This window comes from Symphalangus syndactylus, chromosome Y (assembly GCF_028878055.3).
Source record: "Symphalangus syndactylus isolate Jambi chromosome Y, NHGRI_mSymSyn1-v2.1_pri, whole genome shotgun sequence".
In the NCBI taxonomy this organism is placed as follows: domain Eukaryota; kingdom Metazoa; phylum Chordata; class Mammalia; order Primates; family Hylobatidae; genus Symphalangus; species Symphalangus syndactylus.
Genome location: NC_072448.2, coordinates 8,144,637 through 8,164,591, shown reverse-complemented (window position 1 = coordinate 8,164,591; position 19,955 = coordinate 8,144,637). Strand labels below are relative to the sequence as shown.

Genomic DNA, 19,955 nt, shown 5'->3' with positions numbered 1-19,955 from the left:
TTTAGACACAGGATCTTGCTCTGTTGTCCCGGCTGCAGTGTAGTGGTGTAATCCTAGCTGACTGCAGTCTCAGACTCCTGGGCTCAGGCAATCCTCCTGCCTCAGCCATGTGAGCAGCTAGGATTATAGGCCTGTGCCACCACGCTTGGCTAGGTGTTTTTAAAATGTTTTTGGCTGGGTGCAGTGGCTCATGCCTGTAATCCCAGCACTTTTGGAGGCCGAGGTGGGAGGATCACTTGAGCCCAAGAGTTCGAGACCAGCCTGGGCAACATGGCAAAAACCTATGTCTACAAGAAATACAAAGTTAGCTGGGGGTGGTGGCATACACCTGTGGTCCAAGCTACACAGGGGGCTGAGCTGGGAGGATCACCGGATCCCGGGATGTCGAGGCTGCAGTGAGCCGAGATTGCGCCACTGCACTCCAGCCTGGGTGACAGAGTGAGACCCTGTCTGAAATGAAATTTCAATAAAATAAATAAAATAATTTCTTTATAGACAGGATGTCAATATGTTGCTCAGGCTGGTCTCAAACTTCTGGCCTTCAAGTGAGCCTCCAACCTCGGCCTCCCAAAGTGCTATTATAGGTGTGAGCCAGCATGCTGGCACTGAGTCCTAACTTTCTTTTTATTTTTTTATTATTTTTTTTTATTTTGAGACAGAGTCTCGGTCTGTCACCCAGGCTGGAGTGCAGTGGCGCGATCTCGGCTCACTGCAAGCTCCGCCTTCTGGGTTCACGCCATTCTCCTGTCTCAGCCTCAGCCTCTCCAAGTAGCTGGGACTACAGGCGCCCGCCACCACGCCTGGCTAATTTTTTGTATTTTTAGTAGAGACGGGGTTTCACCGTGGTCTCGATCTCCTGACCTCGTGATCCGCCCGCCTCGGCCTCCCAAAGTGCTGGGATTACAAGCGTGAGCCACCGCGCCCGGCCTGAGTCCTAACTTTCATAAAAACAATTCTTTTCTGTCTGTGTCCGTGTGTGTGTGTGTGTGTGTGTGATGGAGTCTCTCTCTGTCACCCTGTGTGTGTGTGTGTGTGTGTGTGTGTGTGTGAGATGGAGTCTTGTTGTGTTGTCCAGGCTGGAGTGCAATGGCACTATCTCAGCTCACTGCAACCTCTGCCTCCCGGGTTCAAGTGATTCTCCTGCCTCAGCCTCCTGAGTAGCTGGGGTTACAGGTGTGCACCATCACGCCCAGCTTATGTTTTGTATTTTTAGTAGAGACAGGGCTTCGCTATGTTGGCCAGGCTGGTTTCAAACTCCTGACCTCAAGTGATCCACCGACTCAGCCTCCCAAAGTGCTGGATGACAGGTGTGAGCCACCGTGCCCAGCCTTTCATAAGAATAATTCTTAGAAGAATCCTGCCTACTGCAGAATTGCCTCATCTCTCCCCTCACTTTGTGTCCAAAGGGAATTCACAATCTCCATTCCGGGGTTTGAGCGCAGGCTGAGATGACATTCAGCTCTTCTGGGGACTTGCAAATGCTTTGAAAAGATATGAAAGGGGTCAGGCGTGGTGGCTCACGCCTGTCATCCCAGCACTTTGGGAGGCCGAGGCAGGCAGATCACGAGGTCAGGAGTTTGAGACCAGCCTGGCTAACCTGATGAAACCCTGTCTCTACTAAAAATGCAAAAATTATCTGGGCGTGGTGGTGCGCACCTGTAATCCCAGCTACTCAGGAGACTGAGGCAGGAGAATCTCTTGAACCTGAGAGGCGGAGGTTGCAGTGAGCTGAGATTGCGCCACTGCACTCCAACCTGGGCGACAGAGCAAGACTCCTTCTCAGAAAACAAACAAAAAACCAAACCAAAACCAAAACAAAAACAAAAAAACCCCCAAATCCCCACAAAGATATGAAGGGGAGAGGTGCATTCTTGGGTGTAATATTCTCAATGAACACCAGGTGGTGGTGGTGAGGCACCAGCCACACAAGGCGTCTTGAAGCGTGAACTGCCCGAAACGGTGACTTTTGTGTCCACAGTACCTGGTATGTGGTCAAACACTGGGCTACATGGTGCTGTGAAGGTGTCTTTCAGATGAGATGCACATTTTGTTCAGAGTTTGAATGAAGCCGGTGACCACGCACAATGAGGGTGGGCCTCGTCCGATCAGTTGAAGGTCTTAAGAGCAAAGACCAGTATTTTCCAAGGACAAAAGGATTCTGCCTCCCGGGATTCAGGTTCCAGCTGCAGCATTAACTCTTCCCGGGGTCTGCAGCCTGCTGGTCTACCTGAAGAATTTAGTGTTTCCCCTTCAGAATCATTGAGCCAATTCCTTAAAATCTTCCTTACTTAGATATCTATATGCACATGCATAAAACCAACATATACCTCCCTCATAGCCAATTCCTTAAAATCTCTCTCCCTCAAATATCTATATGCATGCATAAAACCAACATATACCTCCTACATGGCCAATCCCTTAAAATCTCTCTTTCTTAGATATTTATATTTGTATGTGTAAAACCAACATATACCTCCTACTTAGACAATTCCTTAAAATCTCTCGTTCAGATATCTATATATGCATGCATAAAATCAACATAAACCTCCTACTTAGCCAATTTCTTTCTTTTTCTTTTTTTTTTTTTTTTTTGAGACAGAGTCTTGCTCTGTTGCCCAGGCTGGAGAGCAATGGTGCGATCTCAGCTCACTGCAACCTCCGCCTCCTGGGTTCAAGCAATTCTCCTGCCTCAGCCTCCCTAGTATCTGGGATTACAGGCGCCCACCACCACGCCTGGATAATTTTTGTATTTTTAGTAGAGACAGGGTTTCACCATGTTGGCCAGGCTGGTCTGGAACTCCTGACCTCAGGCGATCTGCCCGCCTCGGCCTCCCAAAGTGCTGGGATTATAGGCGTGAGCCACCACGCCCGGGCTTAGCCAATTTCTTAAAATCTCACTCAAATATCAATATATGTATATACGAAACCAACATCTACCTCCTACTTAGACAATTCCTTAAAATCTCTCTCAAATATCTATATGCATGCATAAAACCAACATATATCTCCTTCATAGCCAATTCCTTAAAATCTCTCTCTCTGAAATATCTATATATGCATGTATAAAACCAACATAAACCTCCTACTTAGCCAATTCCTTAAAAATTCTCTCTCTCAAATATCAATATATGTTTGTATGAAGCCAACGTATGCCTCCTACTTAGACAATTCCTTAAAATGTCTCTCCCTCAAATATCTATATGTATGTATAAAACCAACATATACTTCCTTCATATTTTCTTAAAATCTTCCTCTCCCTTAAATATCTATATATGCATGAACAAAACCAACATATACTTCCTTCATAGCTAATTTCTTCAAATCTCTCTCTCTGTGTATATAGATTTATATAGACATAGATATAGAGATATTCTATATCTTCATATAGATATGCATGAATAAAGCAAATATGTACCTACTGTATAGACAAATACTTAAAATCTTTCCTTTCTCTCTGTATGTGTATATATATATATAGATATTATATTTCTATATATAGATCTGCATGGGTAAAGCCAATATGTACTTCCTATATCGACAATTCCTTAACGTCTCTCTCTCTGCGTATGTCCATATATAGATATATAGACATTATATATCTATATGTATGTAAAACCAACATATACCTCCTACATAGACAATTCCTTAAAATCTCTTTGCCTCTCTCTCTGTCTCTCTCTCTCTTTTTTGAGATGGAGTCTTGCTCAGTTGCCCAGGCTGGAGTGCAATGGTGTGATCTTGGCTCACTGCAACCTCCACCTGCTGGGTTCAAGCAATTCTCTTGCCTCTGCCTCCTGAGTAGCTGGGACTACAGGCACCCACTACCATGCCCAGCTAATTTTTTGTATTTTTAGTAGAGACGGGGTTTCACCATGTTGGCCAGGCTGGTCTCAAACTCCTCACCTCAGGTGATCTGCCCGCCTCAGCCTCCCAAAGTGCTGGGATGACAGGTGTGAACCACCACGCCCGGCCTAGAGTTATATAGCTATTGTATAGCTATATATAGATATGTATGCATAAAGCCAATATGGACCTCCGATATTGATAATTCCTTAACATCTCTCTGTGTATATTTATATATAGATATATAGATATTATACATATGTCTCTCTGTGTATATTTATATATAGATATATAGACATTGTATATATATATATATGCATGTAAAAAACCAACATATATCTCCTACATAGACAATTCCTTAAAATCTCTCTCTCTCTGTATATATTATCTATCTTTCTATCTATCTATCTATCTATCTATCTATCTATCTATCTATCTATCTATCTATCTACCTGTGTCTATATAAGTGTGATTAAAGCCAATATGTATCTCCTATATAGACAATTCCTTAACATTTCTCTTTGTGTGTGTATGTGTATGTGTGTGTGTGTATATATATGTAATATCTATATGTATTTATAAAACCAGTAGCCAATTTCTTGCAATCTCTTTCTGTAACCTATCTACATGTGTGTTTACATGTCTGTCTATACATGTGTATAAAACATCTACCTCCAGGCTGGGCACGGTGGCTCACACCTGTAATTGCAGCACTTTGGGAGGCCAAGGAGGGCAGATCACGAGGTCAGGAGATCAAGACCAGCCTGGCCAACATGGTGGAAACCCCGTCTCTATTAAAAATTAAAAAAAAAATTAGCCAGGCATGGTGCTGGGCGCCTGTAGTCCCAGCTACTCAGGAGGCTGAGGCAGGAGAATCATTTGAATGTGGGAGGCGGAGGCTGCAGTAAGCCGAGATCGCATCACTGCACTCCAGCCTGGGCCACAAAGTGAGACTCCATCTCAAAAAAACAAAAAGAAACCCTATCTACCTCCTATTGGTTTTCTCCATCTTACTGGTTCTGTTTCGCTGTCTGATACACCACCCAAGGAGAGAGAATAAGGGGTCCCCGTGGGTTTGTGGGGTGACTGGAAGAGTCACAGATGACCTGTGGGTGCCTGGATTCCGGGAGGGGACGGGAGGACTCAGGGAAGAAGGACAGGGTGGAATCATCAGAGTTTCCCTCCAGAGGCCGGGAGCTTCCAACTGCCTCTGTACCCCCGACCCAGCACACAAAAGGACGAGGAGAAGCATATCCTCCTCGCTAAGCATCAGCGCCAGCCACGGCAGGTGCAGCGGTAGCAGTGAGCCTTGGCACTCAGCGTTTTTCTGCACTGTGGGTGAAAGTCCGGAAAGACGTCAGAACCTGTGGGCCCTGAGTGTCAGCCTGGCCCCTGTGGGTGGGGAGTGAAAGGTGCCAGGGCAGTGGTCCTCAGGCTGGGGCTGGGTTAATTCCAGGAGAATCACCCTCTAGCAAGAGAGGTTCCAATGCAGAATCCCAGGCCTGCCCAGGAGAATCCAGTTCAGGAGCCTGTGGGTGAGTTCCAAAGGGTGTGGCCAGGGATTGCTCAGTGATTCAGGCGACTCGATGATAAAGGGGAGTGAGCTTTTTTTTTTTTTTTGAGATGGAGTCTCACTCTGCCTCCCAGGCTGGAGTGCAATGGGACGATCCCAGCTCACTGCAATCTCTGCCTGCCGGGTTCAACTGATTCTCCTGCCTCAGCCTCCTGAGTAGCTGGGACTACAGGTGCCCACCACCATGCCTGGCTAATTTTTGTATTTTTAGTAGAGACGGGGTTTCCCCATGTTGATCAGGCCGGTCTCGAACTCCTGACCTCGTGATCTGCCCATCTCAGCCTCCCAAAGTGCTGGGATTACAGGCATGAGCCATCGTTCCCCGGCTGATCCTCTTTTTTTATGGGCTAAACTGTGTCGCCTCTAAAATTCCTAGGTTGAAGCCCTAACCCCACGACCTCAGAATGTGGCTATATTTGGAGACAGGGTATGTAAAGAGGTAATTAAGGTAAAATGAGGTTATTAAGGTAAAATGAGGTTATTAAGGTGCACCCTGATCGAGTAAGACTGACATGCTTATAAGAGGACATTGGGAATGGGCGCGGTGGCTCACGCCTGTAATCCTGACGCTTTGAGAGGCCAACGTGGGCGGATCACCTGAGGTCAGGAGTTCAAGACCAGCCTGGCCAACATGGCAAAACCCTGTCTCTACTAAAAATACCAAAATTAGCCCGGCTGGGTGGCAGGTGCCTGTAATTACAGCTACTTGGGAGGCTGAGGCAGAATTGCTTGAACCAGGGAGGCGGAGGTTGCAGTGAGCCGAGATTGTGCCAATGCACTCCAGCCTAACAGAGCGAGACTCTGTCTCGAAAAAAAAAAAAAAAAAAACGGCCAGGAGCAGTGGCTTACGCCTGTAATTCCAGCACTTTGGGAGACCGAGGCGCGGATCACGAGGTCAAGAGATAGAGACCATCCTGGCCAACCTGGTAAAACCCCGTCTCTACTAAAAATACAAAAATTAGCCGGGCATGGTGGTGCATGCCTGTAACCCCAGCGACTCGAGAGGCTGAGGCAGGAGACTTGCTTGAACCCAGGAGGTGGAGGTTGCAGTGAGCTGAGATCCTGCCATTGCACTCCAGCCTGGGCAGCAAGAGCAAAACTCTGTCTCAGAAAAAAAAAGCCAGGCGCGGTGGCTCACGCCTGTAATCCCAGCACTTTGAGAGGCCGAGGTGGGCAAGATCACGAGGTCAGGAGATCAAGACCATCCTGGCTAACACAGTGAAACCCCGTCTCTACTAAAAATACAAAAAATTAGCTGGGCGTGGTGGTGGGCACCTGTACTCCCAGCTACTTGGGAGGCTGAAGCGGGAGAATCCCTTGAACCCGGGAGGTGGAGCTTGCAGTGAGCCAAGATCGCGCCACTGCACTCCAGCCTGGGCGACAGAGCCAGACTCCGTCTCAAAAAAAAGGTATTGGGACACAGACACACACACAGGGATAATCCTATGAAGATGCAGGGAGAAGGCAGCCATCTACAAACTGTAAATGAAAAACTATGTGAGACAGGTCTCATCAATATTGACATTTATTTTCCAAGCTTAAGGACCTCTGACGTGGCCTCAGGAGGTTTGGAGAATTGCCCAAGGTGGTTGGCTTACAGCTTGATTTTACACATTTTAGGGAGACAGACATTGCAACAAACACATACATCCATACATGGAAGGCGTACATTGGTTTGGTCCAGAAAGGTAGGACATCTCTACGTGGGGGCCTCCGGGTCATGTGTGGATTCAAGGATTTTCTGATATGCTGTTCAATTTAGCAGAAAGAAATGCCTGAGTTTACATGAGGGGGGTTGTGGAAGACAAGGATTTTGTGATGTAGATGAAGCCTCCAGGTAGCAGGCTTAGAGAGAATGGATGGTAAATGTCTCTCTGTTTTGTTTTGTTTTTGTTTTGAGACAGAGTCTCGCTCTGTCACCAGGCTGGAGTGCAGTGGCACAATCTATACTCACTGCACCCTCGGCCTCCCAGATTCAAGCGATTCTCCTGCCTCAGCCTGCCAAGTAGCTGTAATTACAGGCACCTGCCACCCAGCCGGGCTAATTTTTGTATTTTTAGTAGAGACGGGGTTTCACCATGTTGGCCAGGCTGGGGTAAATGTCTCATATCAGAGGTTAAAAGCTGTCGGACTCTCCAGAGAAGACGTGATGAGGGAAGAGGATTGATATGGTTTGGCTGTGTCCCCACACAAATCTTCCCCTGAATTGTAGCTCCCTTAATTCCCAGGTGTCTTGGGAGGGACGTGGTGGGAGGTAATTGAATCCTGGTGCAGGTTTTTTCCATGCTGTTCTAATGAGAGAGAGTAAGTCTCACGAGATCTTATGGTTTTATAAAGGGGAGTTTCCCTACAGGAACCCTGTGTTGCCTGCCACCAGGGAAGGCGTCCCTTTGCTGTGTCTTCATCTTCCACTGTGGTTGCGAGGCCTTCCCCAGCCATGTGAAACCGTGAGTCCGTTAAACCTCTTTCCTTTATAAATTACCCAGTCTCAGGCATGTCTTTATTAGCAGCATGAGAACAGGCTAATAATACAGCGATTCTTTCTTTTGTTTCTTTTTTGTTTTTGAGATGGCGTGTCACTCTGTCGCCCAGGCTGGAGTGCAGTGGCTCGAGCTCGGCTCACTGCAACCTCTGCCACCGGGGTTCAAGCGATTCTCCTGCCTCAGCCTCCCAAGTAGCTGGGATTGCAGGCACCTGCCACCGCGCCCGGCTAATTTTTGTATAGGGGTTCTTTACAGAATGCAAATTTCCCCCACAAGAGACAGCTTTGCAGAGATAGTCCAAGATAAGTGAAGGACAATATATTTTGCAGAAAAATATGCTGATTCCTTCAGGGCCTGCTATCTGTCCTGTGATGCTATACCAGAGTTAGGTGGGAATTTGGTATTCTGTTGCTACAAAGAGTCTGTTGGATCAGTCTTATCTCAAAAAATAAAGAAAGAAATAATTAATATACAAAACTGCTATTTTTAGGCCAGGTTTGTGGCTCATGCCTGTCATCACAGCACTTTGGGAGGCCGAGGCGGGCGGATCACGAGGTCAAGAGATCGAGACCAGCCTGACCAACATGGTGAAACCCCGTCTCTACTAAAAATGCAAAAAATTAGCCGGGCATGCTCGTGCGCGCCTGTAATTCCAGCTACTTGGGAGGCTGAGGCAGAAGGATCATCCAAACCTGGGAGGCGAAGATTGCAGTGAGCTGAGATCGTGCCACTGCACTCCAGCTTGGCGACAGAGCGAGATTCCATCTCAAAAAACAACAAACAAACAAAAAACAAACCCTGCTCTCTTTAGATAGGGTAGCATGGTACTTTGGCTCCTGGCTGGCATCTGGGAACTTGTATGTAGAAGTTTCACCATCAAAAAAAAAAAAAATTTACCTGTTTAACCATTTTTAGTTATTTATTTATTTATTTTGAGAAGGAGTCTAGCTGTCACCCAGGCTGGAGTGCAGTGGCATAATCTCGGCTCCCTACAACGTATGCCTCCTGGGTTCAAATGATTCTCCTGCCTCAGCCTCCTGAGTAGCTGGGACCACAGGCACCAACTGCCACGCCTGGCTAAATTTTGCATTTTTAGTAGAGATGGGGTTTCACCATGTTGGCCAGGATGGTCTCGATCTCCTGACCTCGTGATCTGCCTGTCTTGGCCTCCCAAAGTGCTGGGATTACAGGCATCAGCCACCGTGCCCGATCATTTCTTTCTTTCTTTTTTTTTTTTTTTTTGAGAAGGAGTCTGGCTCTGTCACCCAGGCTGGAGTGTAGTGGCGCGATCTCAGCTCACTACAACCTCCACATCCTGGGTTCAAGTGATTCTCCTGCCTCAGCCTCCTAGGTGGTGACTGGGACCACAGGCATGCACTGCCACGCCTGGCTAAATGTTGCATTTTTAGTAGAGATGAGTATTCACCATGTTGGCCAGGTTGGTCTTGAACTCCTGTTTTTAACATTTTTTAAATGTACAGTTCAGTAGCATTAAGGACATTCTCATTTTGTGCAATTTTCACCACCCTCCACCCCCAAAGCTTGTTTATCTTCCCCAGCTGAAACTGTGTCCTCGTTAAACACTCTTAGGGCCGGGCACGGTGGCTCACGCCTGTAATCCCAGCACTTTGGGAGGCTGAGGCGGGCAGATCATGAGGTCAGGAGTTTGAGACCAGCCTGGCCAACATGGTGAAACCCCATCTCTACTAAAAATACAAAAATTAGCCCAGCATGGTGGCGCATGTCTGTAATCTCAGCTACTCAGGAGGCTGAGGCAGGAGAATGGTCTGAACCCAGGAACAGGAGCTTGCAGTGAGAGGAGATCGCGCTACTGTACTCCAGCCTGGGTGACAGAGTGAGACTCCCTCTCCAGACAAACAAACAAAAACAAAAAAACAGTCTCTCCTCATTCCCATCCCACAGTCCCTGGCTGTAAGAGTTAAAGAAAGAGGAAAGAAACAGGAAAAGCGGCTTAACAGTTACAGATAGGTTTATTTTGGTGAATAAACCTGAGAGATGATTTGGGCCAATTTTGGTTAGGAGCACTTTTTTTTTTAACAGACTTAAGAGTTCTTAAAGGGTTTAGGGCAGGCGAGTTTATTACAGGCTTGGAATGTTTTTATGTTTTTTTTTGTTTTGCTTATTTGAGGGGGAGAGTTTTGTGTTTGTTGGTTTGTTTGTTTTTTGAGAGGAGTTTCACTCTTGTTGCCAGGGCTGGAGTGCAGTGGCACGATCTCGGCTCACCACAACCTCCGCCTCCGGGGTTCAAGCAATTCTCCTGCGTCAGCCTCCTGAGTAGCTGGAATTACAGGTGCCTGCCACCATGGCTGGCTAGTTTTTGTATTATTAGTAGAGACGGAGTTTCACCATGTTGGCCAGGCTGTTCTCCAACTCCTGACCTCAGGTGATCCACCCACCTTGGCCTCCCAAAGTGCTGGGATTACAGGCGTGAGCCACCACACCCGGCCCCCAATTTTTTTTTTTTAATAAATTAGCTAGGCGTGGTGGTGCCTGTAGTCCCAGCACTTTGGGAGGCTGAGGCCATAGGCTGGCTTGAGGCCAGGTCTTCGAGATCAGTCCGAGCAACATAGTCTGACCCCATCTGTAAAAATATTGAAAAAGAAAGCATTTTTTTCTGAGAGATTTTGACTCCCCTCTACCATCCTTCACTAAGTGAAGCAAGCAAAAGAATTCTGCAAGAACACATGTTGACTTTCTTTTCTTTTTTTTTTTTTTTTTTTTTTTTTTTGAGACAATCTCATTCTGTCGCCCAGGCTGGAGTGCAGTGGCACCATCTGGGCTCACTGCAAGCTCGCTCCCTGGGTTCACGCCATTCACCTGCCTCAGCCTCCCACGTAGCTGGGACTACAGGCGCCCGCCACCACGCCCGGCTAATTTTTTGTATTTTTAGTAGAGATGGGGTTTCACCGTGTTACCCAGGATGGTCTTGATCTGTTGGCCTCCTGATCCATCCGCCTCGGCCTCCCAAAGTGCTGGGATTACAGGCGTGAGCCACTGCATCCGGCCCTTTTTCTTTTTCTTTTAGAGGTGCTGTCTCGCTCTGTGGCTCAGGCTGGAGTGCAGCAGCACGATCATAGCTCACTGCAGTCTCCACCTCCCAGGCTCAAGCGATCCTCCTACCTCAGCCTCTTGAGTAAATGGAGCTGCAGGCACACACCGCCATATCTGGCTTATTTTATAATATTTCTCACCAGCAATCACCTCTCCCTCGAGCGATGTTCTTGAAAGCTGAACTATAGCCACAGTGGAAAAGCCAGGGTGTCAGGCTAGCCACAGTGGAAAAGCCAGGGTGTCGTGTCAGGCTAGCCACAGTGGAAAAGCCAGGGTGTCAGGCCTGCATAATTTTGTCCGTTGCAGTTTTGTAAAAATTAATTGTGAAATACACATAACAAAATTCACTGTAAGTACCATTGAACAAAAGCACAGGCTGGGCGTGGTGGCTCACGCCTGTAATCCCAGCACTTTGGGAGGCTGAGGCAGGTGGATCACCTGAGGTCAGGAGTTCGAGACCAGCCTGACCAACATGGAGAAACCCCGTCTCTACTAAAAATCCAAATATTAGCCAGGCACGGTGGCTCATGCCTGTAATCCTAGCACTTTGGGAGGCGGAGGCAGGCGGATGACCTGAGGTCAGGAGTTCGAGACCGGCCTGGCCAATGTGGGTAACCCCGTCTCTACTAACAATACAAAAATTAGCCAGGCATGGTGGTGGGCGCCTGTAATCCCATCTACTCTGGAGGCTGAGACAGGAGAATCACGTGAACCCAGAAGGCGGAGGTTACAGTGAGCTGAGATTGTGCCACTGCACTGCAGCCTGGGTGACAGAGAGACTCCATCTCAAAACAAACAAAGAAAATAAACACAGAAATTAGCTGGGCATGGTGGTGGTGCACACCTGTAGTCCCAGGTACTCAAGAGGCTGAGGCAGGAGGATTGCTTGAACCTGGGAGGTAGAGGGTGCAGTGAACTGAGATCACGCCACTGTGCTCCAGTCTGGGCGACAGAGCGAGACTCCATCTCAAAACAAGCAAGTACAGTGTTGTACAACCACTATTACTTTCTACTTTCAAAATATTTTCATCCCCGCAAAGGGAAACTCTTTTATCCATTAATCATTTGCTCCCCATTCTCCTGCCCTCAGCCCAGACGAAGCACGAATCCATTTTCTAGCTCTATGGATTTGTCTTTTCTGGACGTTTCAGAGAAATGGAATCAGACACTCTGTGGCCTTGTGTGTCTGGTTTCTTTCACTGGCCATGGTATCTTCAAGGTTCATTCCCGTTGTTTCCTATATCAGGTCTTTTTTTAATCTTTCTTTAAAATATTTTAAAAGCAGGTATTACTATTTTTATATTGGCTGAACGATCTGGAATATTTTCAAAGATTTATTTCTGATGTATTTATATATATTTATTTTTTTGAAACACAGTCTCAGTCTGTCTCCCAGGCTGCAGCGCAGTGACGCAATCTCGGCTCACTGCAACCTCCGGCTTCTGGGATCAAGCGATTCTCGTGCCTCAGTCTCCCCAGTAGCTGGGACTACAGGCACGCACCACCACATCTGGCTAATTTTTGTATTTTGAGTAGAGGCAGGGTTTTGCCATGTCGGCCAGGCTGGTCTCCAACTCCTGACCTCAGGTGATCCGCCTGCAGTGGCCTCCCAAAATGCTGGGATTACAGGTGTCAGCCACTGCGCCCGGCCTATTTATGATTTAACTTTTTAATTGACAGACAATTGTACAGATGTACCATATACAGCATGATGTTTTGAAATATGTATACATCGTGAAGTGGCTAAATTGAGCAAAATAACATTTGCATAACCTCACATACTTACTACTTTTGTGAGAGAACCCTTGAAATGTATTCTATTAGTGATTTTCAGGAATATAATACATGGTGGCTGGGTGTGGCGGCTCATGCCTATAATCCCGGCACTCTGGGAGGCTGAGGTGGGTGGCTCGATTGAGTCCAAGAGTTCACCAGCCTGGCTGCTGTGTTGAAACCCCGTCTCTACAAAAAATACAAAACTTAGCCAGACGTGGTGGCATGTGCCTGTAATCCCAGCTACTTGGGAGGCTGAGGCAGGAGAATTGCTTGAACCTGGGAGGTGGAGGTTGCATTGAGCCGAGATCGCACCACTGCACTCCAGCCTGGGTGACAGAGTGAGACTCTGTCTCACAACAAAACAAAACAAACAAAAAAAATGCGTCATTATAAACTCTAGTTACCGTGATGTACAATAGAGCACTTCAATGTATATGTTCTAACTAAACTTTGTATCCTTTTTTTTTTTTTTTTTTTTTTTTTTTTTTTTGAGATGGAGTCTCGCACTGTCGCCCAGGCTGGAGTGCAGTGGCACAATCTCTGCTCACTGCAAGCTCCAGCTTCTGGGTTCAAGCGATTCTCCTGCCTCACCCTCATGAGTAGCTGGGACTACAGGTGTGTGCCACCACGCCTGGCCTAATTTTTTGTGTTTTTAGTAGAGACGGGATTTCACTGTGTTAGCCAAGATGGTCTCGATCTCTTGACCTCATGATCTGCCCGCCTCGGCCTCCCAAAGTGCTGGGATTACAGGTGTGAGCCACTGTGCCCGGCCACGTTCTATCTTTTGACCAACATCTTCCAACCTTCTCCAGTCCCTGGTAACCACCATTCTATGATTCTATGATTTATGGTTCTATGCTCTGATACTGTAATTTCAATTTTTTTTAATTCTATGTAGAAGTGAGATCATGTGGTATTTGTCTTTCTGTGACTGGCTTATGTCAGTCAACATAATGTCCTCCAGGTTCATCTCCATGTGGTCAAAAATGACAGGATTGTCTTCGTTTTAAAGCCTGAATAGTGTTCTGCCATGAATATGTATCACATTTTCTTCATCTGTTCATCTGTTGATGGGCACTTGGGTTATCCCATAACTTAGCTATTGTGAATAACACAAAGACTTCCTATTCTTTTTCATGGCTGAGTAATATTCCCCTGTATGGGTGGACCATGTTCTGTTCTTCCATTCATCTATTGATAGACACCCATATCTTAGCTATTGTAGCTAATATGGTGAGGACTTCATTCCCTTTTTATGGCTAAGTAATATTCCCCTGTATGGGTGGACCATGATCTATTCCTCCATTCATCTGTTGATGGGCACTTGAGTTATCCTATACCTTAGCTGTTGTGAATAACACAAAGACTTCCTATTCCTTTTCATGGCTAAGTAATATTCCCCTGTATGGGTGGACCATATTCTATTCTTCTATTCGTCTGTTGATGGGCACTAGGGTTATCCCATACCTTAACTGTTGTGAATAAAACAAAGACTTCATATTCCTTTTCGTAGCTGATTACTATTCCCCTGTATGGGTGGACCATGTTCTATTCCTCCAGTCATCTATTAATAGACACTTAGGTTATTCCTATATCTTAGTTACTGTGAGTAACACAAAGACTTCCTATTCCTTTTCGTAGCTGATTAATATTCCCCTATATGGGTGGACCATGATCTATTTCTCCATTCATCTGTTGATGGGCACTTGGGTTATCCCATAACTTAGCTACTGTGAGTAACACAAAGACTTCCTATTTCTTTTCATGGCTGAGTAATATTCCCCTACACGGGTGGACCATGATCTATTTCTCCATTCATCTGTTGATGGGCACTTGGGTTATCCCATAACGTAGCTATTGTGAGTAACACAAAGACTTCCTATTCCTTTTCATGGCCGAGTAATAGTCTTCTTTATGGGTGGACCATGTTCTGTTCCTCCATATTCATAGATCCTTGGGTTATCCCATATCTTAGCTATTGTAACTAATACGATGAGGACTTCATTCCCTTTTTATGGCTGAATAATATTCGAGATACAAGATGTCAAGGTACAATGATGAAGTTTATGACTTCCCCATTGTTTTCTTAGGAAACAGCCAAGAACTAACATGTTTCCTACACTTTCTATTTCCCTTTCCAATGAATAGTCTCTCTGTGATTTCATTAGGAAAATACCCCAATTTCCTTAATGCTAATGTATAGAGAACAGGTTAGAGATCCAGATGGAAGATTAGAGATCAACTGACCTTTTAGTATGTAAGTGTCTTATGTATGTGAACATAAGCATGTTTTAAAGTAGCCATGTGATTTGAAAAATATGCAGATGGAAAGCATTTTTAAAAATTGGAGGCTGGGCACGATGGCTGACACCTGTAATCCCAGCACTTTGGGAGGCCAAGGCAAGTGGATCACGTGAGGTCAGGAGTTTAAGACCAGCCTGGCCAACATGGTGAAACCCCGTCTCTACTAAGAATACAAAAAATGAGCCGGGCGTGGTGGTGGGAGCCTTTAGTGCCAGCTACTCAGGAGGCTGAGGCAGGAGAATGGCGTGAACTGGGAGGCAGAGCTTGCAGTGAGCCGAGATCACCCCACTGCACTCCAGCCTGGGTGACAGAGCGAGACTCTGTCTCAAAACAAAACAAGACAAAACAAAAAAAACAACATACTTGGAGCTAAGTGTCTATATCATGGTGAACTTTGTTTTCTTTGATTGACACAGGGTCTAGCTCTGTCGCCCAGGCTAGAGTGCAGTGGCGTGATCATAGCTCACTGCAGCCTCAACCTCCCTGGTTCAAGTGATCCTCCCACCTCAGCCTCCCTAGTGTCTGGGAATACAGGCGTGTACCACCACACCTGGCTAATTTTTGTACTTTTTATAGGGACGAGGTCTTGCCACGTTGCCCGCGCTGGTCTCGAACTCCTGGACTCAAGCAATCCTCCTGCCTCAGCCTCCCAAAGTGCTGGGATTAAAAGTGAGTTACCACGTCCAGCTGTGGTGAACTTTGAAAATCATGTTGGTTTTTTTTTTTTTCTGTTTGCTCACTGTTTTCTTTTTATTCTTTAACTGACATATAATAATAGTCCATATTCATGAGGTCCACAGTGATGTTTTAACACATACAATGTACAATGATTAGAGCAAGGGAATTATCATATCCATCATCTCAAACGATTCTCATTTCTTTGTGTTGGGTACATTCAATATTCTCCTGCTGAAAGCTATTTGAAACTATATATTCTTCTTATTATTATTGTTTTTTTGAGATGGAGTCTCTCTCTGTCCCCCAGGCTGGAGTGCAGTGGTGTGATCTCGGCTCACTGCAACCTCAGCCTCCCGGGTTCACGCCATTCTCCTGCCTCAGCCTCCCAAGTAGCTGGGACTACAGGTGCCCGCCACCACTCCCAGATAATTTTTTTTGTATTTTTAGTAGAGACGGGGTTTCACCATGTTAGCTAGGATGGTCTCGATCTCCTGACCTCATGATCTGCCCGCCTCAGCCTCCCAAAGTACTGGGATTACAGGCGTGAGCCACCGCGCCTGGCCCACAGTGAAATTTTAATACATACAACGTACAAAGATCACATCAAGGTAATTGTCATATCCGTCATCTCAAATGATTCTCATTTGTTTGTGTTGGGTACATTCAATATTTTGCTGAAAGCTATTTGAAACTACATATTATTTTTAACTATAGCCATCCTACAGGGCTATAGAACATTAGATCTTAACTATTCCTCATGTTACCAAAGTCAACATTATCGGAATTACATGACTTATATCAACATCTCTTGCTTCTGGGCCCAGCGCGGTGGCTCATGCCCGTAATTCCAGCACTTTGGGAGGCCAAGACGGGCGAATCACCTGAGGTCGGGGGTTCGAGACCAGCCTGCCCAACATGGAGAAACTTATACTAAAAATACAAAATTAGCCAGGTGTGGTGTTGCATGCCTGTAATCCCAGCTACTTGGGAGGCTGAGGCAGGAGAATCGCTTGAACCCAGGAGGTGGAAGTTGCAGTGAGCCGAGATCACACCATTGCACTCCAGCCTGGGCAACAAGAGTGAAACTCTGTCTCAAAAAAAAAAAAAAAATCTAAAGATCTCTTGCTTTCTTCCGGGTTCCTATATTTGCATAATTCATTACTAGAGAAATTCAGGTCTCTCATAAAGAATTCCTAATAGCTTTTATGAAGTAAAATCAAGCTTGACTTTTTTTCTCTTTTGCTGTCAAAATTCTCATTATTAACTGAATATTGGTGGGAAAATGGCAGATAACGTCAAGCCAGTCATCCACTTTGGCTTTGCGTTTTTAAAATTGATAAGTTAACCTTCTAAACTGTCTTTTAAAAATTTTATTTGATTTTACTTTAAGTTCTGGGATACATGTGCAGGACGTGCGTGTTTGTTACATAGGTATACATGTGCCATGGTGGTTTGCTGCACCTGTCAACCTGTCATCTAGGTTTTAAGCCCCGTATGCATTAGGTATTTGTCCTAATGCTATCCCTCCCCTTGCTCCCCAGCCCCCGACAGGCCCCGGTGTAATGTTCCCCTCCCTGTGTCCATGTGTTCTCAATGTTCAACTCCCACTTTTGAGTGAGAACATGTGGTGTTTGGTTTTCTGTTCCTGTGTGTGTTGGCTGAGCACGATGGCTTCCAGCTTCATCCATGTCCCTGCAAAGGACATGATCTCATTCATTCTCATAGCTGCACCTTCTACACTTTTAAATTTTGGAATAACTGCAGACCTTCAGGAGGATTACAAAAACAGTACAGAAAGTCCTTCTCACGCACCCCTCTCAGTCAGCTTCCTCTCCTATCTTACATAACCTGGGTGCATTTGTCAAAATGAGACGTCAACGGCGATGCAACACGATTAGCAAGTCTGCAGAGTGTGTTTGCATTTCACCAGATTTTCCGGTCCTGTCTTTTATTTAGATTCAAGATCCCATCCAGGGTGCCATATTGCACTTAGTCACTGCGTCGTCTTGGCTTTCTGCAGTCTCTGCAGAGCTCCTCAAATGCCCCTTGTATTTTATTTATTTATTTTTTTGAGACGCCATCTTGCTCTATCACCCAGGCTGGAGGGCAGTGTGGCACTCTTGGCTCACTGCAACCTCCACCTCCCGGGCTCACGCCATTCTCCTGCCTCAGCCTCCTGAGTAGCTGGGACTACAGGCTCCCGCCACCACAACCTGCTAATTTCTTGTATTTTTAGTACGGACAGGGTTTCACCGTGTTAGCCAGGATGGTCTCGATCTCTTGATGTCGTGATCCGCCCAACTTGGCCTCCCAAAGTGCTGGGATTACAGGCGTGAGCCACCGCACCCGGCCAGTTCCCTTGTTTTTAAGAGCTTGATGATTTTGAAGAGTCGTGGTACAGGTGTGTTGAAAAATGTCCATCACGTTTTTCCAGGTTCAGGCTGGGGGCTGAGGAGGGTGGGAAGCGGACCACAGGGGGAACTGAAGTCATCAATGCTGGCATCGCTGAAGACATCCCGTTGACATCTTGTACCTGCCCAGGTGATGTGGAGGTGGCCTCCACCAGGTGTCTCCAGCATTGATGACTTGGTGGAAGTGGCCTCTGCCAGGTGTCTCCAGCGTTGATGACTCAGCGGAGGTGGCCTCTGCCAGGTGTCTCCACGTTGATGACTCAGTGGAGGTGGCCTCTGCCTGGTGTCTCCAGCGTTGATGACTCAGCGGAGGTGGCCTCTGCCAGGTGTCTCCAGCGTTGATGACTCAGCGGAGGTGGCCTCTGCCAGGTGTCTCCAGCGTTGATGACTCAGCGGAGGTGGCCTCTGCCAGGTGTCTCCAGCGTTGATGACTCAGCGGAGGTGGCCTCTGCCAGGTGTCTCCAGCGTTGATGACTCGGTGGAGGTGGCCTCTGCCAGGTGTCTGCAGCGTTGATGACTCAGCGGAGGTGGCCTCTGCCAGGTGTCTCCAGCGTTGATGACTCGGTGGAGGTGGCCTCTGCCAGGTGTCTGCAGCGTTGATGACTCAGCGGAGGTGGCCTCTGCCGGGTGTCTCCAGCGTTGATGACTCGGTGGAGGTGGCCTCTGCCAGGTGTCTCCAGCGTTGATGACTTAGCGGAGGTGGCCTCTGCCGGGTGTCTCCAGCGTTGATGACTCAGCGGAGGTGGCCTCTGCCGGGTGTCTCCAGCGTTGATGACTCGGCGGAGGTGGCCTCTGCCAGGTGTCTCCAGCGTTGATGACTCAGCAGAGGTGGCCTCTGCCGGGTGTCTCCAGCGTTGAAGACTCGGCGCAGGTGGCCTCTGCCTGGTGTCTCTGCAGAGAACTTGACATGTTTCTCGTTCGATCATTTGCTCCTCGGAAGCCAGGACAGACTATCCAAGCAACTCTGTCTTACGGGGGATTGTATTATGCTTGACTTCTCCTGCTCCAGGTGGGTGTGGAAGGGTCTGGTGCAATAATAGGAATTCTTTTGTAAGGAAGGTTGGGCTCTTCTCCCATGTTTATGTTTGATTCAATCCTTTTATAGACATATGTGTCTATAAAGGTATATATTATGTATATACATATGTAATACATGTAAAATACGCCATCATATACATAGGAAATATAAACATATATCTATATATAATATTAGTATGATCTCATTAGTATAAACTCATATATACACTAGTATAAACTCATTACTATTGAGTCATATATATACTAGTATAAACTCATTCGTATTTAAATGGTATAAATATAATATGTATTAGTATAAATTCATTAGTATAAACACATATATACTAGTATAAACTCATTAGTTTAAGTGTAATATATAAGTATAATAAATCTATATTAACATAAACTCTAGTATAAACTCATTATTTGTATAATATATATTTGTATAATAAATACACATTAGTGTAAACTCATTAGTATAAGCTCATATATAGTAGAATAAGCCCATTGCTATTTGTATAAGGATAATAAATATATAGGTATAAACTCATTAGTATAACCTCATTAGTATAAATATATATGCTAATATCAACTCAGTATAAGTGTAACATAGATTAGGATTATAAATTTATATCAACATAAACTAGTAGAAACTAATATATATACTAGTATAAACTCATTAGTATTTGTATAATATATATTAGTATAATAAATACACATTACTGTAAACTCATTAGTATAAACTCATATATAGTAGAATAAACCCATTACTATTTGTATAATATATATTAGTATAAT

At 45.8% G+C, this 19,955-nt stretch overlaps 1 long non-coding RNA gene across 2 annotated transcripts in view; it reads left to right on the top strand.

The window, feature by feature from the left end:
- The window catches only part of LOC134736042 (uncharacterized), a 45,331-nt gene that overhangs the window by 12,929 nt on the left and 12,447 nt on the right, over positions 1-19,955 (top strand). For both annotated transcript variants that reach the window (XR_010119824.1, XR_010119823.1), the window contains exons 2-3: positions 7,754-7,863; positions 15,628-15,720. This is a non-coding gene — a long non-coding RNA (uncharacterized lncRNA). The remainder of the gene's footprint in view (positions 1-7,753; positions 7,864-15,627; positions 15,721-19,955) is intronic.